At 44.0% G+C, this 27,405-nt stretch overlaps 1 protein-coding gene across 3 annotated transcripts in view; it reads right to left on the bottom strand.

Annotated features, from left to right (window-relative positions):
• LOC138642334 (protein Shroom4-like) overlaps window positions 1-27,405 on the bottom strand; it is a 1,359,201-nt gene that overhangs the window by 1,226,718 nt on the left and 105,078 nt on the right. The window lies entirely within an intron of this gene.

Raw genomic sequence — 27,405 nt, 5'->3', positions numbered from 1 at the left:
TATTTATATAGCACCATTGATTCCATGGTGCTGTACATGAGAAATTGCAATGTATTGTAATGTAATTGCAATGCAATTACACCAGCGGCCACAGGGGAAAAACTGCATGAACCCCCGATGACCTGAAAGGAAAAAAAGGTTTTAATCTGAAAGAAACCAGATCTGCCTCAGATCCAAACATGGATCGTGACAACCCGTCTCTGCTACCAGCATCCAGGTATCTAGTTGCACAGCAAGTTAAGGCCCTCGCCTTGCGGCTCCCACCTGCTTCCATGGCGAACCCTTTGCCGTGTTGGAGGTTCATTAAACAGTGCACGCTGCACTTTGAACTCCTGGGGCATATGTTTGATTCTGATGGGGCCAAGGTGGGCTTCATTACGTCTTATCTTGCTGGAGAGGCCCTCGCCTGGCTGAATCCACTGTGGGAGAGAGGAGATCCTCTGGTTACTAATCTCCCATCTTTTCTAGATGCATTCCACAGGACCTTTGATGAACCCGGTCGTGCCATGTCGACAGCTTCGGCTCTTCTTCGGCTATACCAGGAGGCTCTTATAGTGGCTCAGTATGCCATTCGGTTCCGTACCCTTTCGTCTGAGCTATCCTGGAACAACGAGGTCTTGGTGGCCACCTTCTGGGAAGGTCTTTTGGGAAGAGTAAAGGATGAGCTGGCAGGCTGGGACATGCCTACAACTCTGGATGACCTGATTTCCCTGGCAGTCTGGATAGACCTATGGTTTCAGGAGCATTCCAAGGAGATCAAACATGATAAAAGGCCCTACCACGTGCTTTCTAGTTCACCAAAACCTGTGGCCTCCCTGACTTCGTCCTGCTCTCCTGAGGCTGTAGAAGTGGATCAAGTAAGCTTGGCCAACCACCGCCAGGAGGCGCGTCGCCTGGAGGGGAGCTGTTTCTACTGTAACCGTTCAGAGCATCTGATCCGCTCCTGCCCAAAGGAAGCAGAAAGACTACCTCTGCACAGGTCGTATCACTGTCTGATTGATCTGCTCGCCAAAACATCTCCTCCTTGAAGGTGAATCTATCCTCTTTCTCAAGCAGAGACCCTGTCCATTTCCGATTACATCCAGGAGAACCTGGTTAGAGTATTTATCTGGAAGTCATCTTCGCAGGCAGGGGCAGGATTCTTCTTCGTGAAGAAAAAAGATGGATCTTTATGGCCCTGAATCGATTACAGGGGGCTGAACCAGATCATGGTAAAGAACAGGTACCAGTTACCTCTTATTTCAGAGCTATTTGATCATCTCAGAGGGGCCAGGATCTTTACTAAACTGGATCTCAGAGGGGCCTACGAATACCGGGTAATGCCTTTCGGCCTAAGTAATGTACCCGCAGTTTTTCAGGAATTCGTAAATTACATATTCAGAGATCTGCTCTATTCTTATGTTATTGTTTACCTGGATGATATCCTGATCTTCTCTGCAGACTTAGCCTCACACCGGAGGCAAGTACTTCAGGTTTTGCAAAGACTCAGGGAGAACAGACTTTATGCTAAATTTGAAAAGTGCCTCTTTGAACAATCCTCTCTGCCTTTCCTCGGTTATATAGTCTCGTCCAAGGGGTTGAAGATGGATTCGGAGGTGTCCTCCATCCTTAAAGGGAACCTGTCACCTGAATTTGGCGGGACTGGTTTGTGGTCATATGGGCGGGGTTTTCGGGTGTTTGATTCACCCTTTCCTTACCCACTGGCTGCATGCTGGCTGCAATATTGGGTTGAAGTTCATGCTGTGTCCTCCGTAGTACACGCCTGCGCACGGCAAGATTGCCTTGCGCAGGCGTGTACTACAGAGGACACAGCATGAACTTCAACCCAATTTTGCGGCCAGCATGCAGCCAGCGGGTAAGGAAAGGGTGAATCAAACACCCGAAAACCCCGCCCATATGACCACAAACCTGTCCCGCCAAATTCAGGTGACAGGTTCCCTTTAAGTGGCTTCGCCCATCAGGGCTGAAAGCCATACAACGGTTCCTGGGGTTCGCCAACTGCTACAGTCTATTTATTCCACACTTTTCCACCCGAGTGGCAACCATCTCGGCTTTCACCCAGAAAGGGGCAAATGCCAAGGATTGGACTCCCGAGGCAGAGGAAGATTTTGTTTCCCTAAAACAAGCCTCTTTGGCAGCTGTTTTCCATCGACCGGACTCAGATAAGCAATTCGTGCTTGAGGCTGATGCTTCCTCTATAGGTGCTGGAGCGGTTCTCACCCAGAAGTCGTCTACCGGTCACAAGGTCACCTGTGTTTTTTTCTTGAAGGTTTTTTCCACTTCTGAAAGGAACTATTCCATGGGAGATCAAGAATTGTTGGCAATCAATTTGGCTCTGCAAGAGTGGCGACATCTCCTCAAGGGACCAGTCCATCAGGTTGTCATCTTCACTGATCATAACAACCTCGCTTATCTCCAATCTGCTCAGAGGCTGAATCTCCATCAGGGCCGGTGGGCCTTGTTTTTTTGCCTGATTTAATTTTGTCCTTCATTTTCGTCCAGCTGACAAGAATATTAAAGCCGATGCACTCTCTTGAGTGTTCCTGCCTCTTGATTCTGAGGAAGAACCGCAACACATCATCGAGCCATCCAGGTTGGTGCCTGTAGCCTCAGTTAATCTTGCTTGGCTTCCCCCGGGAAAGACTCTCCTGCCCACTTCAGACTCAAGTGGTGTCCTCCGGTGGGGTCACTCTTCCAAGTTGGCCGGCCACGTCAGTCAGTAAAAAGACTTTACAACTCATCTCCCATTGCTACTGGTGGCCCACTATGGGCAAAGATATCTTGGAATATGTTGCAGCCTGTCCTCCGTGTGCCCGCAACATGACTGCAGCACATCACGATGAACTTCATTTCGGATCTGACCATCTCTTTCGGCTGTTCCATTATCTGTGTAGTGGTGGATCGCTTCTCGAAGATGGCCCACTTCATTCTGTTACCCAGTCTTCCATCTTTTCCTGAGCTCACTGACCATTTCGTACAGCACATCTTCCGTCTTCATGGGTTTCCTCTTCACATTGTATTCGACAGGGGAATCCAGTTCACCTCCAAGTTCTGGAGAGCGGTTTGTAAATTAGTGAAAGTAGAACTGGACATTTCTTCTGCATAGCACCCTCAATCCAATGGGCAAGTAGAGAGGACCAATCAAATCATGACCGAATTCCTGCGTCACTTCATCAATGCGCATCATGATGACTGGGTCAAGTTGCTGCCTTGGGCGGAATTCTCGTATAACAACCAAGTAAGTGAATCCTCTGGAAGATCTCCTTTTCAGATTGTGTTTGGACTTCAACCCGGGATCCCTCTTCCCATCTCTGGGTCTTCAGGCGTCCCTGCAGCTGACACCTTCACAGAAGAATTCTCGAAAATGTGGAGCGACACCAAGGTCTCCTTGGAGAAAGCCTCACAACGTATGAAGAGGCATGCAGACAAGAGATGCTTGAATGCTCCAATCATTCAGCTCGGAGATAAGGTGTGGCTCTCTTCCATTCCAGGTACATCCATCTGAAGGTGCCCTCCTACAAACTGGGTCCCCACCTCATTGGTCCTTTTGAAGTCTTGAAGCAGATCAATGCAGTCTCGTACAAATTGAAATTGCCTGCTTCTTTATGTGTACCTAACTCTTTCCATGATTCCCTCCTCAAACAAGTAGTTTTGAGCTCCTTGTTTAAAGACCCAGGTTCCACTACTGATCTCGTCAGTGAGGAGGATGTCTTTGAGGTAGAAAATATATTGGCCACTAAGCGAGTAAAGGGTAAGACCTATTATTTGGTGGATTAGAGGGGCTTTGGTCCCGAGGAGAGGTCATGGGAGCCTAAGGAAAATATTCAGGTCGCTCTCCTACTGAAAAGATTCTATGCAGGCTTGAAAAAGAGGGGACGTAAAGAGGGGGATGCTGTTACACCCGGTCTTCTTGGGAACTCTGCAGCTCCTTCAGGGTTACCTTTGGTCTCTGTGCTGTATCTCTGATTAATGCCCTCCTTGACTGAGCTGAGAGTTTTGGTGGGTGACCCTCTCTTTAGAGGTTTGTTGTGGTACCATGTTCTTTCCATTTGATGATAATGGATTTGATGATACTCCAGGGAATCATCAGAGATTGGGATTTTTTTAAACCCAACCTAACTTGTACTTCTTATAACTTTGTCCCTGACTTATTTGGATTTCTCCTTGGTCTTCATAGTGTTGTTTGGAGATCTCCTTAACGTTCATGATGTTGTTTAAGAGATCTCTTTGGTCTTCATTGTGTTGTTTAGTGATCTCCTAGGTCCTCATGGTGGTGTTTGTAATTTTCCTTTGTCTTCGTGGTAGTGTTTGGAGACCTCTTTGGTCTTCATGTTGTTTGGAGATCTCATTGGTCTTCAGGGTGGTGTTTGGAGATCCCCTTGGTCTTTATGGTGTTGTTTGGAGATCTCCTTTGTCTTCATGGAGTTGTTTGGTTAGTAGTGTCTCTTGTTAATGGTGTTGCAGCCACTGTAGCCTTTCAGAAAAGGTAAGGTGTATATACTGACAGACACGTGACACTTAGATTGCACACAGGGGGACATGCTGTCACTAAGCATGGCACTTATGAAGGGAATTTTTAAGAGGCTTTATGGCAAAAAGGGGTGAATAGATATGCATGTGCTAATTTGTAGTTATTTGATCCCATAAATTTAATTTATGCCTGAATTTTTCTCATTTCACCAACTTAGACTATTTAGTGATGATGCATCACACATAAATCAGATCACAAAAATATTTACACACAGGTTGTAATGTAATATAATAGGTAAAAAGTCAAAGGCATGAATAATTTTGCATGCCACTTGTAAGATTGCACTTACTTGCAGGTTGGGGAATACTCGCTTGGCAGCGACAAAAGACACAGCAATACGTTTTCTCCTCAAAAACTCAACTGGGTTTATTACTCCATAAACCCCAGTGGCAGAAAACACAAAACAACAATCTTCATATCACGGCAAATCAAAGTAACAATGTTCACAGCGTCACTCGGTTCCACCAGGATGGTGACCATACACTCTTGGTCGAGTCCAATATTCCGGCTCGCTCTGGAGCCAAACACACAGTCTGGTATTACCTGCTCGTCAGTGCTGCAGGTTTTCCACTGGCAGTACCACACGGGACCTGTTTCTGGCTCTGCAGATCCCTGTCCTCACCTCGTGCTCTTCAGGGCTAGCACATCCAACACCGAGGTTTCTCTCAGGACCTTGCACCTGTACCATCCAGGTCTGCACACTCAGACCACACAGGACCCCTCTGCAGTGTCCAGCCAGGACACATGGAAGTCTGTCCACACTTGCAGACTCCCAAGACTCACTCCCATGTGCTAACACACCTCCTTTAGGTAGTCTGTAACCACACCCACAGGTGAGGTTACATCACATGCACTGGTCACATGATCATGACATCACTGCAGGTCCTCAAACTCCTGCAGGGAAAAAGATACAGTGAGCACCCCAACTCAGAGTGAGGTATATGGGTAGCCAGACCCTCCCATCTCTCATAGCTACCCGCAACCCGGACCCAGGTGCACTAAATGACATCTTCAGTGCTCACGCGCTCTAAAGACAAGATACTCCGGGTTGCATCGCAGGGAACATCCATCCCTGTGACACATACCTCCCATTAACCACAACGCCAGACACTGTCTCACCATCACATCCATGCACACAATTGCCACACACTCTCACGGCCTCAATACACCTCCGTGCGCATACTGGGGAGACCATGCAGCGCCCCCTACCTGTTACAGGGGTCACTGCATCACACACTACAGTTGTTTTACCCCAGTGACACACATGAAATTTATCAATCTGACATAAGTAGAATAATAATAATAAGAAAACACACTAGAATGTGAGTCAGAAATGGTGTCCGACTTAGAAGCATTAATAGAAGGAAAACAGGAAAACATCTACTTGTCATGAAATGTCAATCAAGGTTAAAAAATGAAGAATTAAGTAGTGTTGAGCATTCCGAAACTGCTAATATCGGGTATCAGCCGATATTCCCTGTATCGGAATTCCGATACCGAGTTCCGATATTTTTGTGATATCGGATACCGGAATCGGAAGATCCCATAGTGCAATGATGCACTATAATGGAGTATGGGCGGAGCATGGGCGGTGCATGGGCGGAGACTGTATGTGTGTGTGTGCGGGCGGTTTCTGTGCGTGACCGTGGGGCTCTGTGCGTGTGTGCCGGGGCTCTGTGCGTGTGTGCCGGGGCTCGGCGCATGTGTGCCGGGGCTCTGTGTGTGCGGGCAGGGTCTGTGCGTGTGTGCCGTGGCTCTGTGCATGTGTGCCGGGGCTCTATGCGGGCTGCCGTGGCTCTGTGCGAACTGCCGAGGCTCTGTGCGGGCTGCCTTGGCTCTGTGCGCGTGTGCCGGTGCTCTGTGTGTGTGTGCAGGCGTGTGTGCTGGGGCTCTGTGTGTGTGTGCAGGCGTGTGTGCTGGGGCTCTGTGTGTGTGTGCAGGCATCATCCGATGGGACTACAAGTCTCATCGGACAATGCCTGCTATACTGACAGTGATTGACACATTAGCCAATGATGGGACAGTAGTAGTCCCATCATCTGGCTAATGTGTTGAATGAAAAAAAACAAAAACATACATACTACATACATTCTACATACATACATACGTACTACATACATACTACACACATACTACATACATACACACTACATACATACTACATACATACATACATAATACATAATACATACTATATACTACATATATACATACTGCGTACATACATATTAGATACATACTACATACATACTACATACATACATACTACATACATACTACATACATACATACAGTTAGGTCCATATATATTTGGACAGACACAACATTTTTCTCATTTTGGTTACAGACATTACCCACAATGAATTTTAAACAAAACAATTCAGATGGAGTATCCGCGTTAAAATTGGATGAAGGGTTTAGGAGTTTCAGCTCCTTAACATGTGCCACCCTGTTTTTAAAGGGACCAAAAGTAATTGGACAATTGACTCCAAGGCTATTTCATGGACAGGTGTGGGCAATCCCTTCGTTATGTCATTCTCAATTAAGCAGATAAAAGGCCTGGAGTTGATTTGAGGTGTGGTGCTTGCATTTGGAAGGTTTTGCTGTGAAGTAAACATGCGGTCAAAGGAGCTCTCCATGCAAGTGAAACAAGCCATCCTTAAGCTGCGAAAACAGAAAAAACCCATCCGAGAAATTGCTACAATATTAGGAGTGGCAAAATCTACATTTTGGTACATCCTGAGAAAGAAAGAAAGCACTGGTGAACTCATCAATGCAAAAAGACCTGGGCACCCACGGAAGACAATAGTGGGGGATGCTCGCAGAATAATCTCCATGGTGAACAGAAACCCCTTCACAACAGCCAACCAGGTGAACAACACTCTCCAGGAGGTCGGTGTATCAATATCCAAATCTACCATAAAGACAAGACTGCATTAAGTAAATACAGAGGGTTCACTGCACGGTGCAAGCCACTCATAAGCATCAAGAATAAAAAGGCTAGACTGGACTTTGCTAAAAAACATCTAAAAAAGCCAGCACAGTTCTGGAAGAACATTCTTTGGACAGATGAAACCAAAATCAACCTCTACCAGAATGATGGAAAGAAAAAAGTATGGTGAAGGCGTGGTACAGCTCATGATCCAAAGCATACCACATCATCAGTAAAACACGGCGGAGGCAGTGTGATGGCTTGGGCATGCATGGCTGCCAGTGGCACTGTGTCACTAGTGTTTATTGATGATGTGACACAGGACAGAAGCAGCCAAATTAATTCTGAGGTATTCAGAGCCATACTGTGTGCTCAGATCCAGCCAAATGCAGCAAAACTGATTGGTCGTCGTTTCATACTACAGATGGACAATGACCCAAAACATAAAGCCAAAGCAACCCAGGAGTTTATTAAAGCAAAGAAGTGTAATATTCTTGAATGGCCAAGTCAGTCACCTGATCTCAACCCAATTGAGCATGCATTTCACTTGTTAAAGACTAAACTTCAGACAGAAAGGCCCACAAACAAACAGCAACTGACAACCACCGCAGTGAAGGCCTGGCCGAGCATCAAAAAGGAGGAAACACAGCGTCTGGTGATGTCCATGAGTTCAAGACTTAAGGCAGTCATTGCCAACAAAGGGTTTTCAACCAAGTACTAAAAATGAACATTTTATTTACAATTATTGAATCTGTCCAATTACTTTTGGTCCCTTTAAAAACAGGGTGGCACATGTTAAGGAGCTGAAACTCCTAAACCCTTCATCCAATTTTAATGTGGATACCCTCAAATGAAAGCTGAAAGTCGGAACTTCAACTGCATCTGAATTGTTTTGTTTAAAATTCATTGTGGTAATGTCTATAACCAAAATTAGAAAAATTTTGTCTCTGTCCAAATATATATGGACCTAACTGTACATACTACATACATACTACATACATACTAGATACATACTACATACATGCATACTACATAAGTACTACATACATACTATATACATGCTACATACATACTACACACATACATACTACATATTACATACATACTACATACATGCTATATACTACATACATACTACATACATACATACTACATACATACTACATACATACTACATACATACTACATACGTACTACATACTACATACATACACACATACATACTACAGTACATATATACTACATACATACTCCATACATACATACTCCATACATACTACATACATACATACTGCATACATACATACTACATACATACATACTACATACGTACGTACATACATACTACATACATACATACTACATACATACTACATACTACATACATACATACTACACACATACTACATACATACTCCATACGTTACATAAAATACATTCATACATTACATACAATACATACAGTACATTAAACATAGAGTACATACTCACCATTACTTGTCATTTTGATCCCCGAAGCCAGTGTCAACCTGTAAAAAATATGAAAATAACAAACAACCAATATACTCCCTGTCTGCAGAAATCAACAAGTGTCCCACAACGATCTCCTGTGGAGAGCAGCAGCACCAGATGATGCGACTGCTCACCAGGGGCTCCAGAAACGCAATGATGGGAGGAAGGTATCCTTCCGCACTGTATTCACTTATGGCATTGCTGGGTGAGAAATTTTCCCGTGCAGCAGTTGCCATAAAGTGACACTTTGAACTTTAGTAACCTCAGTGATGCACTGCAGGAGCCATTGTCTCCTGTCAGTGTGTCACTGAGGGTCCTATAGAGTAGTGACATCACCCGATGTCACTGTTCTATGGGGAGATCGTTGTGGGACACTCGTTATTATTGGACTACGGCGGACGGGTAGTATATGGTTTATTATTTTACTTTTTTTGCAGGCGCTGAAGTATGGTACGTATGGTTAAATGAAGAATATTAAAATACTTTTTTCTAATGTGTGTGTTTTATTAACCCTTTCTTACTATTGGATTAATAATGGATAGGCGTCTTATTGACGCCTATCCATTATTAACCCGGCTTAATATCACCTTACAATAGCAAGGTGACATTAACCGCTTATTACCCCATATCCCACCGCTACACGGGAGTGGGAAGAGAGGGACTAAGTGCCAGAATTGGCGCATCTTACAGATGCGCCATTTCTGGGGCGACTGCGGACTGGTATTTGTAGCCAGGGGGGCAATATCCATGGCCCCTCTCTAGGCTATGAATATCAGTCCGCAGCTGTCTGCGTAGCCTTTCTGGCTATAAAATATAGGGGGACTCCATGTCATTTTTTGGGGGGGTCCCCCTATTTTAATAGCCAGTAAAGGCTACGCAGACAGCTGTGGGCTGATATTCATAGCAGGCTACAAATATTGGCCCCGGCCATCGGCTTTCCCCCTCTGGCACAGAAAATTGTGTGGCAGCCGACGCCGTTTTTTCCATTTTTTTAATTAAACGCTCATTAAGGCCTCTTTCACACTTGCGTCGGTACGGGTCCGTCGCTATGCGTCGGGCCGGCGTACCGACGCACGTTGTGAAATTTGTGCACGAGGTGGGCAGCGGATGCAGTTTTTCAATGCATCCGCTGCCCATTCTGAAGTCCGGGGAGGAGGGGGCGGAGTATCTGCCGCGCATGCGCACTAGAAAATGGCAGATGCGATGGACAAAAAACGTTCACTTGAACATGATGGATCCGTTGCACGACGGACGCGACGTGTGGCCAACCGTCGCGATCCGTCGCTAATATAATTTTATGAGTAAAAAACGCATCATGCGAGCACATTTGCAGGATCCGTTTTGCTAAAAACGCAAGTGTGAAAGTAGCCTTAGAAACATCGGCCTTTCTATTATATATCTATCTATAGATTTATTTATAGATAGATATATCTATAGATACATAGATGTATGTATCCATATATCTCGCCGTTTTCACACATCAGGTTTTTGCCGTCAGTCACAAACAGGCGAGTTTTGAAAAAAACGGATCCTTTTTTCTGCCGGATCCGTTTTTTCCGCCGGATCCATTTTTTTCCACCGGATCCGTTTTTTTTCCGCCGGATCCGTTTTTTTTCCGCCAGTTCCGTTTTTCTCTCATAGAGTTGTATTAGCGCCGGATTGCGCCTGATGGCCACACGTTTCACCTGTTTTTTGCAGGATCCATCAAAAAAGCTGTTTCGGCAACGCACAGCAACGGATCCAGCAAAAAAAAGGATGAAACTGAGATGTGAAATGATCAATCCGGCCTCCAAATCTGTTTTTTCATGCATGTTTCCATTCAATTCATGCACATTTTCCGTTTATTTCCAAAAACTGCATCAAAACCGCGAAAAAAACGGAACAAAATCTGCATCAAAAACTGCACCAAAAACTGCATCAAAAACAGCATCAAAAACCTCACCAAAAACCTGCACCAAAAACTGCACCAAAAACTTGATGCTGTTTTTGGTGCAGTTTTTCATGCAGGTATTTGGTGCAGTTTTTGGAAATAAATAAATAAACGGAAAATGTGCATGATGTGAATAGAAACATGCATGAAAAAACAAATTCGGAGGCCGGATTGATCATTTCACATCTCAGTTTCCGTTTTTTGCTGGATCCTTGCTGTGCGTTTTTTCGCAGGACAGAAAAAACGTTCCTCTGTATGTGTTTTTCGTCCGGCGGAAACAGCTTTTATGACGGATCCTGCAAAAAACGGAAGAAACGTGTGGCCATCAGGCGCAATCCGGCGCTAATACAACTCTATGAGAAAAAAACGGATCCGGCAGAAAAAAACGGATCCTGCAAATGTGCTTGCAGGAAGCGTTTTTTTACCCATAGACTTGTATTAGCGGCGGATCGCGACGGATGGCCACACATCGCGTCCGTCGTGCAACAGATCCGTCGTGCTGTTGCGCCCGCCATTTTCTACCACGCATGTGTGGCAGAAACTCCGCCCCCTCCTCCCCGGACTTCAGAATGGGCTGCGGATGCGTTGAAAAACTGCATCCGTTGACCATGTCATGCACAAATTTCACAACGTGTGTCGGTACATCGGCCCGACGCATAGCGACATACCCGTACCGACGCAAGTGTCAAAGAGGCCTTAATGAGCGTTTAATTTAAAAAAATGGAAAAAAACAGCATCGGCTCCCACGCAATTTTCTGCGCCAGAAGGGGAAAGCCGACGGCCGGGGGCTAATATTTGTAGCCTGCTATGAATATCAGCCCACAGCTGTCTGCGTAGCCTTTACTGGCTATTAAAACAGGGGGACCACCCAAAAAATGACGTGGGGTCCCCCTATATTTCATAGCCAGAAAGGCTATGCAGACAGCTGCGGGCTGATATTCATAGCCTAGAGAGGGGCCATGGATATTGCCTCCCCCCGGCTACAAATACCAGTCCACAGCCGCCCCAGAAATGGCGCATCTGTAAGATGCGCCAATACCGGCACTTAGCTCCTCTCTTCCCACTCCCGTGTAGCGGTGGAATATAGGGTAATAAGGGGTTAATGTCACCATGCTATTGTAAGGTGACATTTACCCGGGTTAATAACGGAGCGGCGTCAATAACACGCCTATCCATTATTAATCCAATAGTAATAATAAATTAATAAAACACACACACATTAGGAAAAAAGTATTTTAATATTCTTCATTTAACCATACTTACCATACTTCAGCGCCTGCCAAAAACGTAAAATAATAATCCGTATACTATCTGTCTGCCGTAGTCCAATTAACCCCTTAAGCCCCGAGGGTGGTTTGCACGTTAATGACCGGGCCAATTTTTACAATTCTGACCACTGTCCCTTTATGAGGTTATAACTCTGGAACGCTTTAACGGATCTTGGCGATTCTGATACTGTTTTCTCATGACATATTGTACTTCATGATAGTGGTAAAATTTATTCGATATAACTTGCGTTTATTTGTGAAAAAACGGAAATTTGGCGAAAATTTTGAAAATTTTGCAATTTTCCAACTTTAAATTTTTATGCCCTTAAATCACAGAGATATGTCATGCAAAATACTTAATAAGTAACATTTCCCACATGTCTACTTTACATCAGCACAATTTTGGAACCAAAATTTTTTTTTGTTAGGGAGTTATAAGGGTTAAAAGTTGACCAGCAATTTCTCATTTTTACAACACCATATTTTTTTAGGGACCACATCTCATTTGAAGTCATTTTGAGGGGCCTATATGATAGAAAATACCCAAGTGTGACACCATTCTAAATACTGCACCCCTCAAGGTGCTCAAAACCACATTCAAGAAGTTTATTAACCCTTCAGGGGTTTCACAGGAATTTTTGGAATGTTTAAATAAAATTGAATATTTAACTTTTTTTCACACAAAATTTATTTCAGCTCCAATTTGTTTTATTTTACCAAGGGTAACAGGATAAAATGGATGCCAAAAGTTGTCGAACAATCTGTCCTGAGTATGCTGATACCCCGAATGTGGGGGTAAACCATTGTTTGGGCGCATGGCAGAGCTCAGAAGGAAAGGAGCGCCATTTGACTTTTCAATACAAAATTGACAGGAATTGAGATGGGACGCCATGTTGCGTTTGGAGAGCCCCTCATGTGCCTAAACATTGAAACCCCCCACAAGTGACACCATTTTGGAAAGTAGACCCCTTAAGGAACTTATCTAGATGTGTGGTGAGCACTTTGACCCAACAAGTGCTTCACAGAAGTTTATAATGCAGAGCCGTAAAAATAAAAAAATCATATCTTTTCACAAAAATGATCTTTTCACCCCCAATTTTTTATTTTCCCAAGAGTAAGAGAAGAAATTGGACCTCAAAAATTGTTGTCCAATTTGTCCTGAGTACGCTGATAACCCATATATGGGTGTAAACCATTGTTTGGGCGTATGGCAGAGCTCGGAAGGGAAGGAGCGCCATTTTACTTTTCAATGCAAAATTGACTGGAATTGAGATGGGACGCCATGTTGCGTTTGGAGAGCTCCTGATGTGCCTAAACATTGCATCCCCTCACAAGTGACACCAGTTTGGAAAGTAGACCCCTTAAGGAACTTATCTAGATGTGTGATGAGCACTTTGACCCAACAAGTGCTTCACAGAAGTTTATAATGCAGAGCCGTAAAAATAAAAAAATCATATTTTTTCACAAAAAATGATCTTTTCACCCCCAATTTTATATTTTCCCAAGGGTAAGAGAAGACATTAGACCACAAAAGTTGTTCTGCAATTTGTCCTGAGTGCGACGATACCCCATATGTGGGGGTAAACCACTGTTTGGGCGCATGGCAGAGCTCGGAAGGAAAGGAGCGCCATTTGACTTTTCAATGCAAAATTGACTGGAATTGAGATGGGACGCCATGTTGCGTTTGGAGAGCCCCTGATGTGCCTAAACATTGGAACCCCTCACAAGTGACACCAGTTTGGAAAGTAGACCCCTTAAGGAACTTATCTAGATGTGTGGTGAGCACTTTGACCCAACAAGTGCTTCACAGAAGTTTATAATGTAGAGCCGTAAAAATAAAAAAATCATATTTTTTCACAAAAATGATCTTTTCGCCCCCAATTTTTTATTTTCCCAAGGGTAAGAGAAGAAATTAGACCACAAAAGTTGTTCTGCAATTTGTCCTGAGTGCGACGATACCCCATATGTGGGGGTAAACCACTGTTTGGGCGCATGGCAGAGCTCGGAAGGAAAGGAGCGCCATTTGACTTTTCAATGCAAAATTGACTGGAATTAAGATGGGACGCCATGTTGGTTTGGAGAGCCCCTGATGTGCCTAAACATTAAAACCCCCACAAGTGACACCATTTTGGAAACTAGACCCCCTAAGGAACTTATCTAGATGTGTTTTGAGAGCTTTGAACCCCCAAGTGTTTCACTACAGTTTATAACGCAGAGCCGTGAAAATAATTTTTTTTCCGCAAAAATTGTTTTTTAGCCCCTAGTTTTGTATTTTCACAAGGGTAACAGAATAAATTGGACCCCAAAGGTTGTTGTCCAATTTGTCCTGAGTACGCTGATACCCAATATGTGGGGGGAACCACTGTTTGGGTGCATGACAGAGCTCGGAAGGGAAGGAGCGCCATTTGGAATGCAGACTTAAATGGATTGGCCTTCAGGCGTCACGTTGCATTTGCAGAGCCCCTGATGTACCCAAACAGTACAAACCCCCCACAAGTGACCCCATATTGGAAACTAGACCTCCCAAGGAACTAGATGTGTTGGGAGAACTTTAAACCCCCAAGTGTTTCACTACAGTTTATAAATGCAGAGCCGTGAAAATAAAAAATCCTTTTTTTTTCCCACAAAAATGATTTTTAGCCTCCCAAATTTTTATTTTCCCAAGGATAACAAGAGAACTTGGACCCCAAAAAGTTGTTGTCCAATGTGTCCTGAGTACGCTGATACCCCATATGTTGGGGTAAACCCCTGTTTGGGCGCACGGGAGAGCTCGGAAGTGACGGAGCACTGTTTTACTTTTTCAATGCAGAATTGGCTGGAATTGAGATCGGACGCCATGTCGCGTTTGGAGAGCCCCTGATGTGCCTGAACAGTGGAAACTCCCCAATTCTACCTGAAACCCTAATCCAAACGCACCCCTAACCCTAATCCCAACGGTAACCCTAACCACACACCTAACCCTGACACACCCCTAATTCTAATCCCAACTGTAAATGTAATCCAAACCCTAACCCTAGCCCTAACCCTAACCCTAGCCCTAACCCTAATGGGAAAATGGAAATAAATACATTTTTTAACATTTAACATTTTATTATTTTTCCCTAAGGCTAGGTTCACATTGCGCTAGGGCAATCCGTTTAGCACTAGCGCTAGCGGATTGCGCTAACGCAATGTCTTTTTAGGTGTCGCGTTTAGTGGTCGCGTTAACGTCCCCGCTCTAGCGATGCACTACACCCGAAAATCACATTGCTGTCAATGGGTGCGCCAACGGGTCCCGTTGCACGGCGATCATTGCGAAATTTTCGCCGTGCAACGCTGTCCATTAGCATTAACCCATTAACGCAATGTGAACCTAGCCTAACTAAGGGGGTGATGAAGGGGGGTTTGATTTACTTTTATAGCGTTTTTTATATCGGATTTTTATTCCGATTTTTTGTGAGGCAGAATGACCAAAAACCAGCTATTCATGAATTTCTTTTGGGGGAGGCGTTTATACCGTTCTACATTTAGTAAAATTGATAAAGCAGTTTTATTCTTCGGGTTAGTACGATTACAGCGATATCTCATTTATATCATTTTTTTATGTTGTGGCGCTTTTATACAATAAAAGCTATTTTATAGAAAAAATAATTATTTTCGCATTGCTTTATTCTGAGGACTATAACTTTTTTATTTTTTTGGTTATGATGCTATATGGTGGCTCGTTTTTTGCGGGACAAGATGACGTTTTCATCGGTACCATGGTTATTTATATCCATCTTTTTGATCGCGTGTTATTCCACTTTTTGTTCGGCGGTATGATAATAAAGCATTGTTTTTTGGCTCGTTTTTTTTTTTTTTCTTACGGTGTTCACTGAAAGGGTTAACTAGTGGGCCAGTTTTATAGGTCGGGCCGTTACGGACGCTGCTATACAAAATATGTGTACTTTTATTGTTTTTTTTGTTTTGTTTTTTAGATAAAGAAATGTATTTATGGGAATAATATTTTTTTTTTCTTCTTTATTTAGGAATTTTTTTTTTCTTTTTTTACACGTGTGGAAATTTTTTTTTTTACTCTTTCACTTTGTTCCAGGGGGGGACATCACAGATCACTGATCTGACAGTGTGCACAGCCGGGCAGGATTAGAGCTGCAGCTGCAGCCTGCTCCTGACCCGGAAGTGCTCCCTGCAGGGCCCGGATGCAGCCCCGCGGCCATTTTGGATCCGGAGACTGCAGAGAGAAGACGCTCGGTGCACGGTGAGTACATCACCGTGTACCGATCGTCTCAGGGAAGCCCGCAGGGAGCCCCCTCCCTGCGCGATGCTTCCCTGCACCGCCGGCACATCGCGATCATCTTTGATCGCGGTGTGCCGGGGGTTAATATGCCGGGAGCTGTCCGTGACCGCTCCTGGCACATAGTGCCGGATGTCAGCTGCGATAGGCAGCTGACACCCGGCCGCGATCGGCCGCGCTCCCGTGAGCGCGGCCGATCGCATATGACGTACTATCTTGTCACTGGGGATTCAGTCCCAGGGCACCTCGACGGGATAGTACGTCATATGGGATAAAGGGGTTAATATCGAGTATCCCACGACGATCTCCCCTATAGAACAGTGATATCGGGTGATGTCACTGCTCTATAGGACCCTCAGCGTCACACTGACAGGAGACAATGGCTCTTGCAGAGCATCACTGAGGTTACTAAAGTTCAAAGTGTCACTTTATGGCAATTGCTGCGTGGGAAAATTTCTCACCCAGCAATGCCATAAGTGAGACTAGGGACTATTTTTTTTTACAGCGGAGGAGGAATACAGTGCGGAAGGATACATTCCTCCCGTCATTGTGTTTCTGGAGCCCCGGGAGAGCGGTTGCATCATCTGATGCTGCTGCTCTCCTTGGGAGATCGTTGTGGAACACTCGTGGGTTTCTGGTGACAGGGAGTGTTTGTTGTGAATTCTGTGGCAGAGCTCCCTCCTGTGGTCACAAGTGGTACTTCGGCTGATTCTGTCTGTGAGCTTCCGTTGGTGGAGGAGAGTGGTACTGCGGCTTCTGAGTTTCCTTCCTCAGGTGATGTGGTGAAGTCGTTAGGTGCTGCTCTATTTAACCTGGTGCTCTGATCCTGGCCTCCAGTCAATGTTCTAGTATAGGACTTGCTTCCTCCTGGATCGTTCCTGTGGCCTGCTGCTCTGCATAGCTAAGTTCCACTTTTGTTATTTTGTTTGCTGTTTTTTCCTGTCCAGCTTGCGTATTTGTTTTTTCTTGCTTGCTGGAAGCTCTGGGACGCAGAGGATGTACCTCCGTGCCGTTAGTTCGGTACGGAGGGTCTTTTTGCCCCCTTTGCGTGGTTGTTTGTGTTGACCGCAAAGTTACCTTTCCTATCCTCGCTCTGTTCAGAAAGTCGGGCCTCACTTTGCTAAATCTATTTCATCTCTACGTTTGTCTTTTCATCTTAACTCACAGTCATTATATGTGGGGGCTGCCTTTTCCTTTGGGGTATTTCCTTGAGGCAAGGTGGGCTTATTTTCTTTCTTCAGGCTAGCTAGTTTCTCAGGCTGTGCCGAGTTGCATAGGGAGCGTTAGGCGCAATCCACGGCTGCCTCTAGTGTGTGTTGGAGAGGATTAGGGATTGCGGTCAGCAGAGTTTCCACGTCTCAGAGCTCGTTCTATGTTTTTGGGTTATTGTCAGGTCACTGTATGTGCTCTGGCTTCTATGTCCATTGTGGTACTGAATTGCCTTATCATAACAGTAGTGGAGGCCCAAAGTACTAATGATTCTCAATAGAGGGAAAAAAGAAGTTCTGAGACCATTTTTTTTTTCTCTTCACTGTGTTTTGCCTTTTTTTCCCCCTAGACATTTGGGTGGTTCAGGACACAGGTATAGCGATGGACATTAAAGGTCTGTCTTCATGTGTGGATCAGCTCACAGCAAGAGTACAAAATATTCAAGACTTTGTGGTTCAGAATTCTATGTTGGAACCAAGAATTCCTATTCCTGATTTGTTTTTTGGAGATAGAACTAAGTTTGTGAATTTCAAAAATAATTGCAAACTGTTTCTGGCCTTGAAAACTCGCTCCTCTGGTGACCCAGTTCAACAAGTGATAATTATTATTTCTTTTTTGCGTGGCGACCCTCAAGACTGGGCATTTTCCCTTGCTCCAGGAGATCCTGCATTAAGTAATATTGATGCGTTTTTCCTGGCGCTCGGATTGCTGTACGATGAACCTAATTCGGTGGATCAGGCAGAGAAAAATTTGCTGGATCTGTGTCAGGGTCCGGATGAGATTGAGATTTACTGTCAGAAATTTAGAAGGTGGTCCGTGCTCACTCAATGGAATGAAGGTGCGCTCGCAGCTATTTTCAGAAAGGGTCTCTCTGAAGCCCTTAAGGATGTCATGGTGGGATTTCCTATGCCTGCGGGTCTAAATGAGTCTATGTCTCTGGCCATTCAGATCGGTCGACGCTTGCGTGAGCGTAAATCTGTGCACCATTTGGCGGTATTATCTGAGCATAAACCTGAGCCTATGCAGTGCGATAGGACTTTGACCAGAGTTGAACGGCAAGAACACAGACGTCGGAATGGGCTGTGTTTTTACTGTGGTGATTCCACTCATGCTATCTCCGATTGTCCTAAGCGCACTAAGCGGTTCGCTTGGTCTGCCACCATTGGTACAGTACAGTCAAAATTTCTTTTGTCCGTTACTTTGATCTGCTCTTTGTCATCCTATTCTGTCATGGCATTTGTGGATTCAGGCGCTGCCCTGAATTTGATGGACTTGGAGTATGCCAGGCGTTGTGGGTTTTTCTTGGAGCCCTTGCAGTGTCCTATTCCACTGAGAGGAATTACATACATAGTAACATAGTAACATAGTTAGTAAGGCCGAAAAAAGACATTTGTCCATCCAGTTCAGCCTATATTCCATCATAATAAATCCCCAGATCTACGTCCTTCTACAGAACCTAATTGTATGATACAATATTGTTCTGCTCCAGGAAGACATCCAGGCCTCTCTTGAACCCCTCGACTGAGTTCGCCATCACCACCTCCTCAGGCAAGCAATTCCAGATTCTCACTGCCCTAACAGTAAAGAATCCTCTTCTATGTTGGTGGAAAAACCTTCTCTCCTCCAGACGCAAAGAATGCCCCCTTGTGCCCGTCACCTTCCTTGGTATAAACAGATCCTCAGCGAGATATTTGTATTGTCCCCTTATATACTTATACATGGTTATTAGATTGCCCCTCAGTCGTCTTTTTTCTAGACTAAATAATCCTAATTTCGCTAATCTATCTGGGTATTGTAGTTCTCCCATCACCCTTTATTAATTTTGTTGCCCTCCTTTGTACGCTCTCTAGTTCCATTATATCCATTATATCAATTGATGCTATGCCTTTGGCCAAGAATAAGCCTCAGTATTGGACCCAGCTGACCATGTTCATGGCTCCTGCACATCAGGAGGATATTCGCTTTCTGGTGTTGCATAATCTGCATGATGTGGTCGTGTTGGGGTTGCCATGGCTACAGGTCCATAATCCAGTATTAGATTGGAAATCCATGTCTGTGTCCAGCTGAGGTTGTCAGAGGGTACATGGTGATGTTCCATTCCTGTCTATTTCATCATCCACCCCTTCTGAGGTCCCAGAGTTCTTGTCTGATTACCGGGATGTATTTGATAAGCCCAAGTCCGATGCCCTACCTCCGCATAGGGATTGTGATTGTGCTATCGATTTGATTCCTGGTAGTAAATTTCCAAAAGGGCGACTGTTTAATTTATCTGTACCTGAGCACGCCGCTATGCGGAGTTACGTGAAGGAGTCCTTGGAGAAGGGGCATATTCGCCCGTCATCGTCGCCATTGGGAGCGGGGTTCTTTTTTGTGGCCAAGAAGAATGGTTCGCTGAGAACTTGTATAGATTACCGCCTTCTAAATAAGATCACGGTCAAATTTCAGTACCCCTTGCCGCTGTTATCTGATTTGTTTGCTCGGATTAAGGGGGCTAGTTGGTTCACCAAGATAGATCTTCGTGGTGCATATAATCTTGTGCGTATAAAGCGAGGCAATGAATGGAAAACTGCATTTAATACGCCCGAGGGCCATTTTGAATACCTAGTTATGCCATTCGGACTTGCCAATGCTCCATCAGTGTTTCAGTCCTTTATGCATGACATCTTCCGAGAGTACCTGGATAAATTCCTGATTGTGTACTTGGATGATATTTTGGTCTTCTCGGATGATTGGGAGTCTCATGTGAAGCAGGTCAGAACGGTGTTTCAGGTCCTGCGTGCTAATTCTTTGTTTGTGAAGGGATCAAAGTGTCTCTTTGGTGTTCAGAAGGTTTCATTTTTGGGGTTCATTTTTTCCCCTTCTACTATCGAGATGGATCCTGTTAAGGTCCAGGCCATCCATGATTGGACTCAGCCAACTTCTCTGAAGAGTCTGCAAAAGTTCCTGGGCTTTGCTAATTTTTATCGTCGCTTCATCTGCAATTTTTCTAGTATTGCCAAACCATTGACCGATTTGACCAAGAAGGGTGCTGATGTGGTCAATTGGTCTTCTGCTGCTATGGAAGCTTTTCAAGAGTTGAAGCGTCGTTTTTCTTCTGCCCCTGTGTTGTGTCAGCCAGATGTTTCGCTTCCGTTCCAGGTCGAGGTTGATGCTTCTGAAATTGGAGCGGGAGCTGTTTTGTCGCAGAGAAGTTCTGATTGCTCGGTGATGAAACCATGCGCCTTCTTTTCCAGGAAGTTTTCGCCTGCTGAGCGAAATTATGATGTTGGCAATCGAGAGTTGCTGGCCATGAAGTGGGCATTCGAGGAGTGGCGTCATTGGCTTGAAGGAGCTAAGCATCGCGTGGTGGTCTTGACTGATCATAAGAACTTGACTTATCTCGAGTCTGCCAAGCGGTTGAATCCTAGACAGGCTCGCTGGTCGCTGTTTTTCTCCCGTTTCGACTTTGTGGTTTCGTACCTTCCGGGCTCTAAAAATGTGAAGGCGGATGCCCTGTCTAGGAGTTTTGTGCCCGACTCTCCGGGTTTATCTGAGCCGGCGGGTATTCTCAAAGAGGGAGTAATTGTGTCTGCCATCTCCCCTGATTTGCGGCGGGTGCTGCAAAAATTTCAGGCTAATAAACCTGATCGTTGCCCAGCGGAGAGACTGTTTGTCCCTGATAGGTGGACAAATAGAGTTATCTCTGAGGTTCATTGTTCGGTGTTGGCTGGTCATCCTGGAATCTTTGGTACCAGAGAGTTAGTGGCTAGATCCTTCTGGTGGCCATCTCTGTCACAGGATGTGTGTTCTTTTGTGCAGTCCTGTGGGATTTGTGCTCGGGCTAAGCCCTGCTGTTCTCGTGCCAGTGGGTTGCTTTTGCCCTTGCCGGTCCTGAAGAGGCCTTGGACACATATCTCTATGGATTTTATTTCAGATCTGCCCGTCTCTCAAAAAATGTCAGTCATTTGGGTGGTTTGTGATCGCTTCTCTAAGATGGTCCATTTGGTACCCTTGTCTAAATTACCTTCCTCCTCTGATTTGGTGCCATTGTTCTTCCAGCATGTGGTTCGTTTACATGGCATTCCGGAGAATATCGTTTCTGACAGAGGTTCCCAGTTTGTTTCAAGGTTTTGGCGAGCCTTTTGTGCTAGGATGGGCATTGACTTGTCTTTTTCCTCGGCTTTTCATCCTCAGACTAATGGCCAGACCGAACGAACCAATCAGACCTTGGAAACATATCTGAGATGCTTTGTTTCTGCTGATCAGGATGACTGGGTGTCCTTTTTGCCTTTGGCTGAGTTCGCCCTTAATAATCGGGCTAGCTCGGCTACCTTGGTTTCGCCGTTTTTCTGCAACTCTGGGTTCCATCCTCGTTTCTCTTCAGGGCAGGTTGAGTCTTCGGACTGTCCTGGTGTGGATACTGTGGTGGACAGGTTGCAGCAGATCTGGACTCATGTAGTGGCTACGGAGGAAACTCCAACGACCAGTAATAAGGATGGACTACGTGATAACTTGTTATCTTCAATGCTCATAGAAAATCGCCTTTGGTGGGATCTCAGCTCTTTGAAAAACTATAAAGAGAAAAATGTCATCCCAAGAGGGCTGAGAGTGAAGAAAATTCCTAATTCTGTGTTTTCCAATACCTTAGTTCAAGAATGGAATACGATTCTATCTGATTGTTCGTTGAAATTGATTGCCCTGAAATTTCTCTGACTCAACTGCAGCAAGATATTGAAATTATGACCAAGGAGGCAAAGGATAAAATGACATCGGCACAATTTGATGAGTTCATTAACACCAGTAACTCTAAAATTTCTAAAGCAGAAGAAACCATCATGGATATGAAGAAACGCAAGCTGGATCGGGACCTTTATGACTATGCCAATGATCAGGTTTATGAGTGGGGGAGGTGGGATAAAATGAACCAACCGCATAAATCTATCTTAAAACCCCATAGAAACCGCACCTACAGAAATCGCATGCGGAGACAGGTCACCTTTAGTTCGTCTGATCTGGACACTTCAACTGGAGTCACAGAGGACTCAGACTCTGAACCTGCACAGAGTGCAAAAAACTCCTACTTCAAGAAAAGCAAACCCCCATTTATCAACAGAAGAAGGTCTATCGAAGAAAGGGAAGGAAACATCGAAGCAAACAGAAATCCTCCGAGATATCATCTCAGACGTCAACGTTAGGACATTTTAATGTGGTTAACATGTCTTCCTTTTCCCTTACAGATGACCAATTAGAACTCTTATCACATGGTCTTAATTTTGTACCAAGTTGCAATTTTGATCTTTTTTCCACATTTTGTGATGTGAACAGATTCATTAGAAATATTGCTCTCAAATTGCATTTCAGGGATGACTCAACAGAGAAAAAATGTAACATCAACCCCCAAAGTAATGATTTCAGGTCTCTTGATTTTTCAGATCAACTGTCACTCATGTGTCTATCAGATTTACAGGAAGAAAGCTTAGAGGCTAATGAAGATTCATTCATTCCTAAAAATATAATTAAGGTGCCTAATTCTAAATATTATCCTGTTCAGGCACGCAAACCTGCCATGGACAGATTCCAAAATGCGATAGAGTCTCAGTTGAGGAGCCTTTCTGAAAGTGTGCGAAATAAACGCTTGCACAGTAGTAATCTTAAACCTAGGCTACAGAAGGCATTACAGGAACTACAAAATAACGATGACCTTGTCATTAAAAACTCTGACAAGGGTGGGTCAGTTGTTGCAATGGATAAGGCTAATTACATCACCTGGGTCAATGATATGCTCTCAGATCTGACTGTGTATAAACGCCTGCCCGCTAACCCCACTGCATTAATACAGAACAGAATTTTCAATCTTATAGATGAAGGGTTTAGTATGGGGTTTTTTTAACAAAAAAGAAAGTGACTATCTCAAGGTAGCTAATCCAGTGACTCCAATTCTGTATGCCTTACCGAAGACCCACAAAAACGTGTACCCACCACCCATGAGGCCGATCGTGTCTGGTATTGGGTCTCTGGGTGAGAGGCTGGGAGAGTGGTTAGATTTGCTCCTCCAGCCTCTCGTCCAGAGAACACCTGGACACCTTAGGGATAGCACCGATGTCCTGAATTTCGTGGAGGGGTTTATATGGCAGTCTAATTTTTCTTGGATCACCTCAGACGTCACGTCGTTATATACCTCTATACCACATGAAGTGGCGATATTTGCTCTCAAATTTCATATGCAAAAATATAGTGATTTTCCCGTAGATTTACAGTCTTATGTCATAGAGGTCACTTCTTTTCTTATGACCACAAATTTTTTTTGCTTCAACCAAATATACTTCATGCAAACCAGTGGAGTCTCAATGGGTGCCAAATACTCACCTTCCATTGCCAATTTGGTTATGAGTTGGTGGGAAGAATCTTACATATATAATGATGAGAATCCATTTAAAGACTGTATACGATGGTACGGTAGATACATTGATGACCTGATATTTATCTGGGGTTCTGATGTATCTACCGTACAGGATTTAACAAACTATCTAAATTACAATCCATTCAATCTCAAATTTATTTCACGTCATGATCATACATGTATAGAGTTTCTGGATTTAAAATTAAAGGGGATACCTAATACCCCGATTGTTACTTCCACTTTTCGGAAAATCACAGCAGGGAATACAATATTGCGTGCAAATAGTCACCATCCTAAACATACTATCAAAAGTATCCCTATAGGGGAGATGGTAAGAGCAAAACGTAATTGTAGCACACTAGAAGATTACTCCCAGGAGATTGAGGGCATAAAGGGCAGACTTGTGCAGAGAGGCTACAGTGACTGGCATTTAAAAAGAGCAGAAAAAATTGTCGCTCGACGACCTCGTTTTCATAGTAAACAAAACCAAAGTTCATCTCATCAAAATCCAATCACTGTGGTCTTTCGGTACAGCAATCAATTTAATGCAATCAGGAAAATATTGACTAATAATTTGACTATTCTTAGGGAAGACGCAGATATAGCTCAAATTTTGAGTAACGGATACAGAATTGTGTCTAGAAGAGCCCCCTCTTTAGGCTCTAGTTTGTCTCCGAGTTCTCTTCATGCCCACTCTGCACAACCTTCTCATTGGCTCAGCACAAAAGGCTTTTTCAAATGTGGTGCGATGGCATGTAAAACTTGCAAATTCTCGGGTAAATGCTACAATTTCACTGATGTCAGTAATCAAAATGTTTATCCCATCAAGACTTTCATGAATTCTAACACCAAAAATGTGGTATACATCATGGAATGCATGACATGCCATCTCAAATACGTAGGGAGTACCATACGGTCTTTAAAAACACGTATTCGTGAACACATTTATGATGTTGAAAATAAAAATACTAGTGTTAACAGGAATACTTCACAGGTTTCACAGCATTTTATTAATCATCACCAATCTAACCTTGAGTCACTCAGAATTTATGCGATCGAAAAAATTCATAAACCATTTAGAGGCGGAGACATTGAGGTTACCCTGAGAAACAGGGAATCATGGTGGATCTTCAAACTCGGAACAAGAATTCCACATGGTTTAAACAAAAGAAAAGATCTCATGCTCTTTTATTAGTATTCCGAGGGTTTACAAATAATGAAGTTGCTTTTCTGACATCTAGCAACTAAATTTATAGTTTATAGTTTATATTTTCCGCATATTTAACTACAACTTTTTTGTGAGGCTAATAGCTATCAATTTGCCCTTCTGTTTCCCCTTGTTTGCCGGCCGCTGACACATTGTTACGGCGTCTGCAGCTGTGCTTTTACCTATTTGTTCCAACCTATTTTGGCTGTTATAGCTCCCTGCTTGGGAAATTCCTGCCATTGACTGTTCTGTTTTTCCATTCTTTTCCCTAGGATTAGTTTTTTCTTTAGATATAACTCTCCTTACTAATTTATAGTTTTTTCATATTGTTATATGGGCTCACGACATATGACACTATATATATATTATTTTATTATTATATTATTGGATTTATTTCATGATTATTGCAATGTTTTTTCTGCATAGAGTCTTTGTAATTTGTGCTATTTCTGTTTTTTTTTTTGTTTTTTTTTCTCTGCATTTCTGTTTCGTTAAAACACTTGTTTTTGTCTTTTCATCAAGCTTGTCTTGCTTCTATTACCATGTGTGCCTATTTTGCTTAATTAAACAATTCTACCAATTGCAACACCGGAGTGATGACCGGATACCAGTATAAAAGTATAGACATGTCTTGTACCAGGTATCATGATTAAGGGTGCTTAGTCACCGGAAACGCGTTGACCTTGGTTTTAAAAATTTTTTTGTATGCTGATGTTTTGTCCTTTCACTATATTTTAAGTGAAATAAATTATGGATTTTTCACTATTTCGTTGAGCTGGATCTCCTTCTTTTTTAGTGGACAATTTGACCTTGTCCCAGGAGAAGGCTCAACGTTTTGCTAATCGCAGACGCTGTGTGGGTCCCCGACTTCGTGTTGGGGATTTGGTTTGGTTGTCATCTCGTCATATTCCTATGAAGGTTTCCTCTCCTAAATTTAAGCCTCGTTTCATTGGTCCGTATAGGATTTCTGAGGTTCTTAATCCTGTGTCTTTTTGTTTGACCCTTCCAGATTCTTTTTCCATCCATAACGTTTTCCATAGGTCATTGTTGCGGAGATACGTGGCACCTATGGTTCCATCTGTTGATCCTCCTGCCCCGGTTTTGGTGGAGGGGGAGTTGGAGTATATTGTAGAGAAGATTTTGGATTCTTGTGTTTCGAGATGGAAACTCCAGTATCTGGTTAAGTGGAAGGGTTATGCTCAGGAAGATAATTCCTGGGTCTTTGCCTCTGATGTCCATGCTCCCGATCTTGTTCGTGCCTTTCATATGGCTCATCCTGGTCGTCCTGGGGGCTCTGGTGAGGGTTCGGTGACCCCTCCTCAAGGGGGGGTACTGTTGTGAATTCTGTGGCAGAACTCCCTCCTGTGGTCACAAGTGGTACTTCGGCTGATTCTGTCTGTGAGCTTCCGTTGGTAGAGGAGAGTGGTACTGCGGCTTCTGAGTTTCCTTCCTCAGGTGATGTGGTGAAGTCGTTAGGTGCTGCTCTATTTAACTCCACCTGGTGCTCTGATCCTGGCCTCCAGTCAATGTTCTAGTATAGGACTTGCTTCCTCCTGGATCGTTCCTGTGGCCTGCTGCTCTGCGTAGCTAAGTTCCACTTTTGTTATTTTGTTTGCTGTTTTTTCCTGTCCAGCTTGCGTATTTGTTTTTTCTTGCTTGCTGGAAGCTCTGGGACGCAGAGGGTGTACCTCCGTGCCGTTAGTTCGGTACGGAGGGCCTTTTTGCCCCCTTTGCGTGGTTGTTTGTAGGGTTTTGTGTTGACCGCAAAGTTACCTTTCCTATCCTCGCTCTGTTCAGAAAGTCGGGCCTCACTTTGCTAAATCTATTTCATCTCTACGTTTGTCTTTTCATCTTAACTCACAGTCATTATATGTGGGGGCTGCCTTTTCCTTTGGGGTATTTCCTTGAGGCAAGGTAGGCTTATTTTCTTTCTTCAGGCTAGCTAGTTTCTCAGGCTGTGCCGAGTTGCATAGGGAGCATTAGGCGCAATCCACGGCTGCCTCTAGTGTGTGTTGGAGAGGATTAGGGATTGCGGTCAGTAGAGTTTCCACGTCTCAGAGCTCGTTCTATGTTTTTGGGTTATTGTCAGGCCACTGTATGTGCTCTGGCTTCTATGTCCATTGTGGTACTGAATTGCCTTATCATAACAGTGTTATGAGTAGGT

Source organism: Ranitomeya imitator, chromosome 6 (genome assembly GCF_032444005.1).
Source record: "Ranitomeya imitator isolate aRanImi1 chromosome 6, aRanImi1.pri, whole genome shotgun sequence".
NCBI classification, from domain to species: Eukaryota; Metazoa; Chordata; class Amphibia; order Anura; family Dendrobatidae; genus Ranitomeya; species Ranitomeya imitator.
Note: the sequence above shows the minus strand (reverse complement) of the source record. Positions and strands in the feature narration are given on the sequence as shown.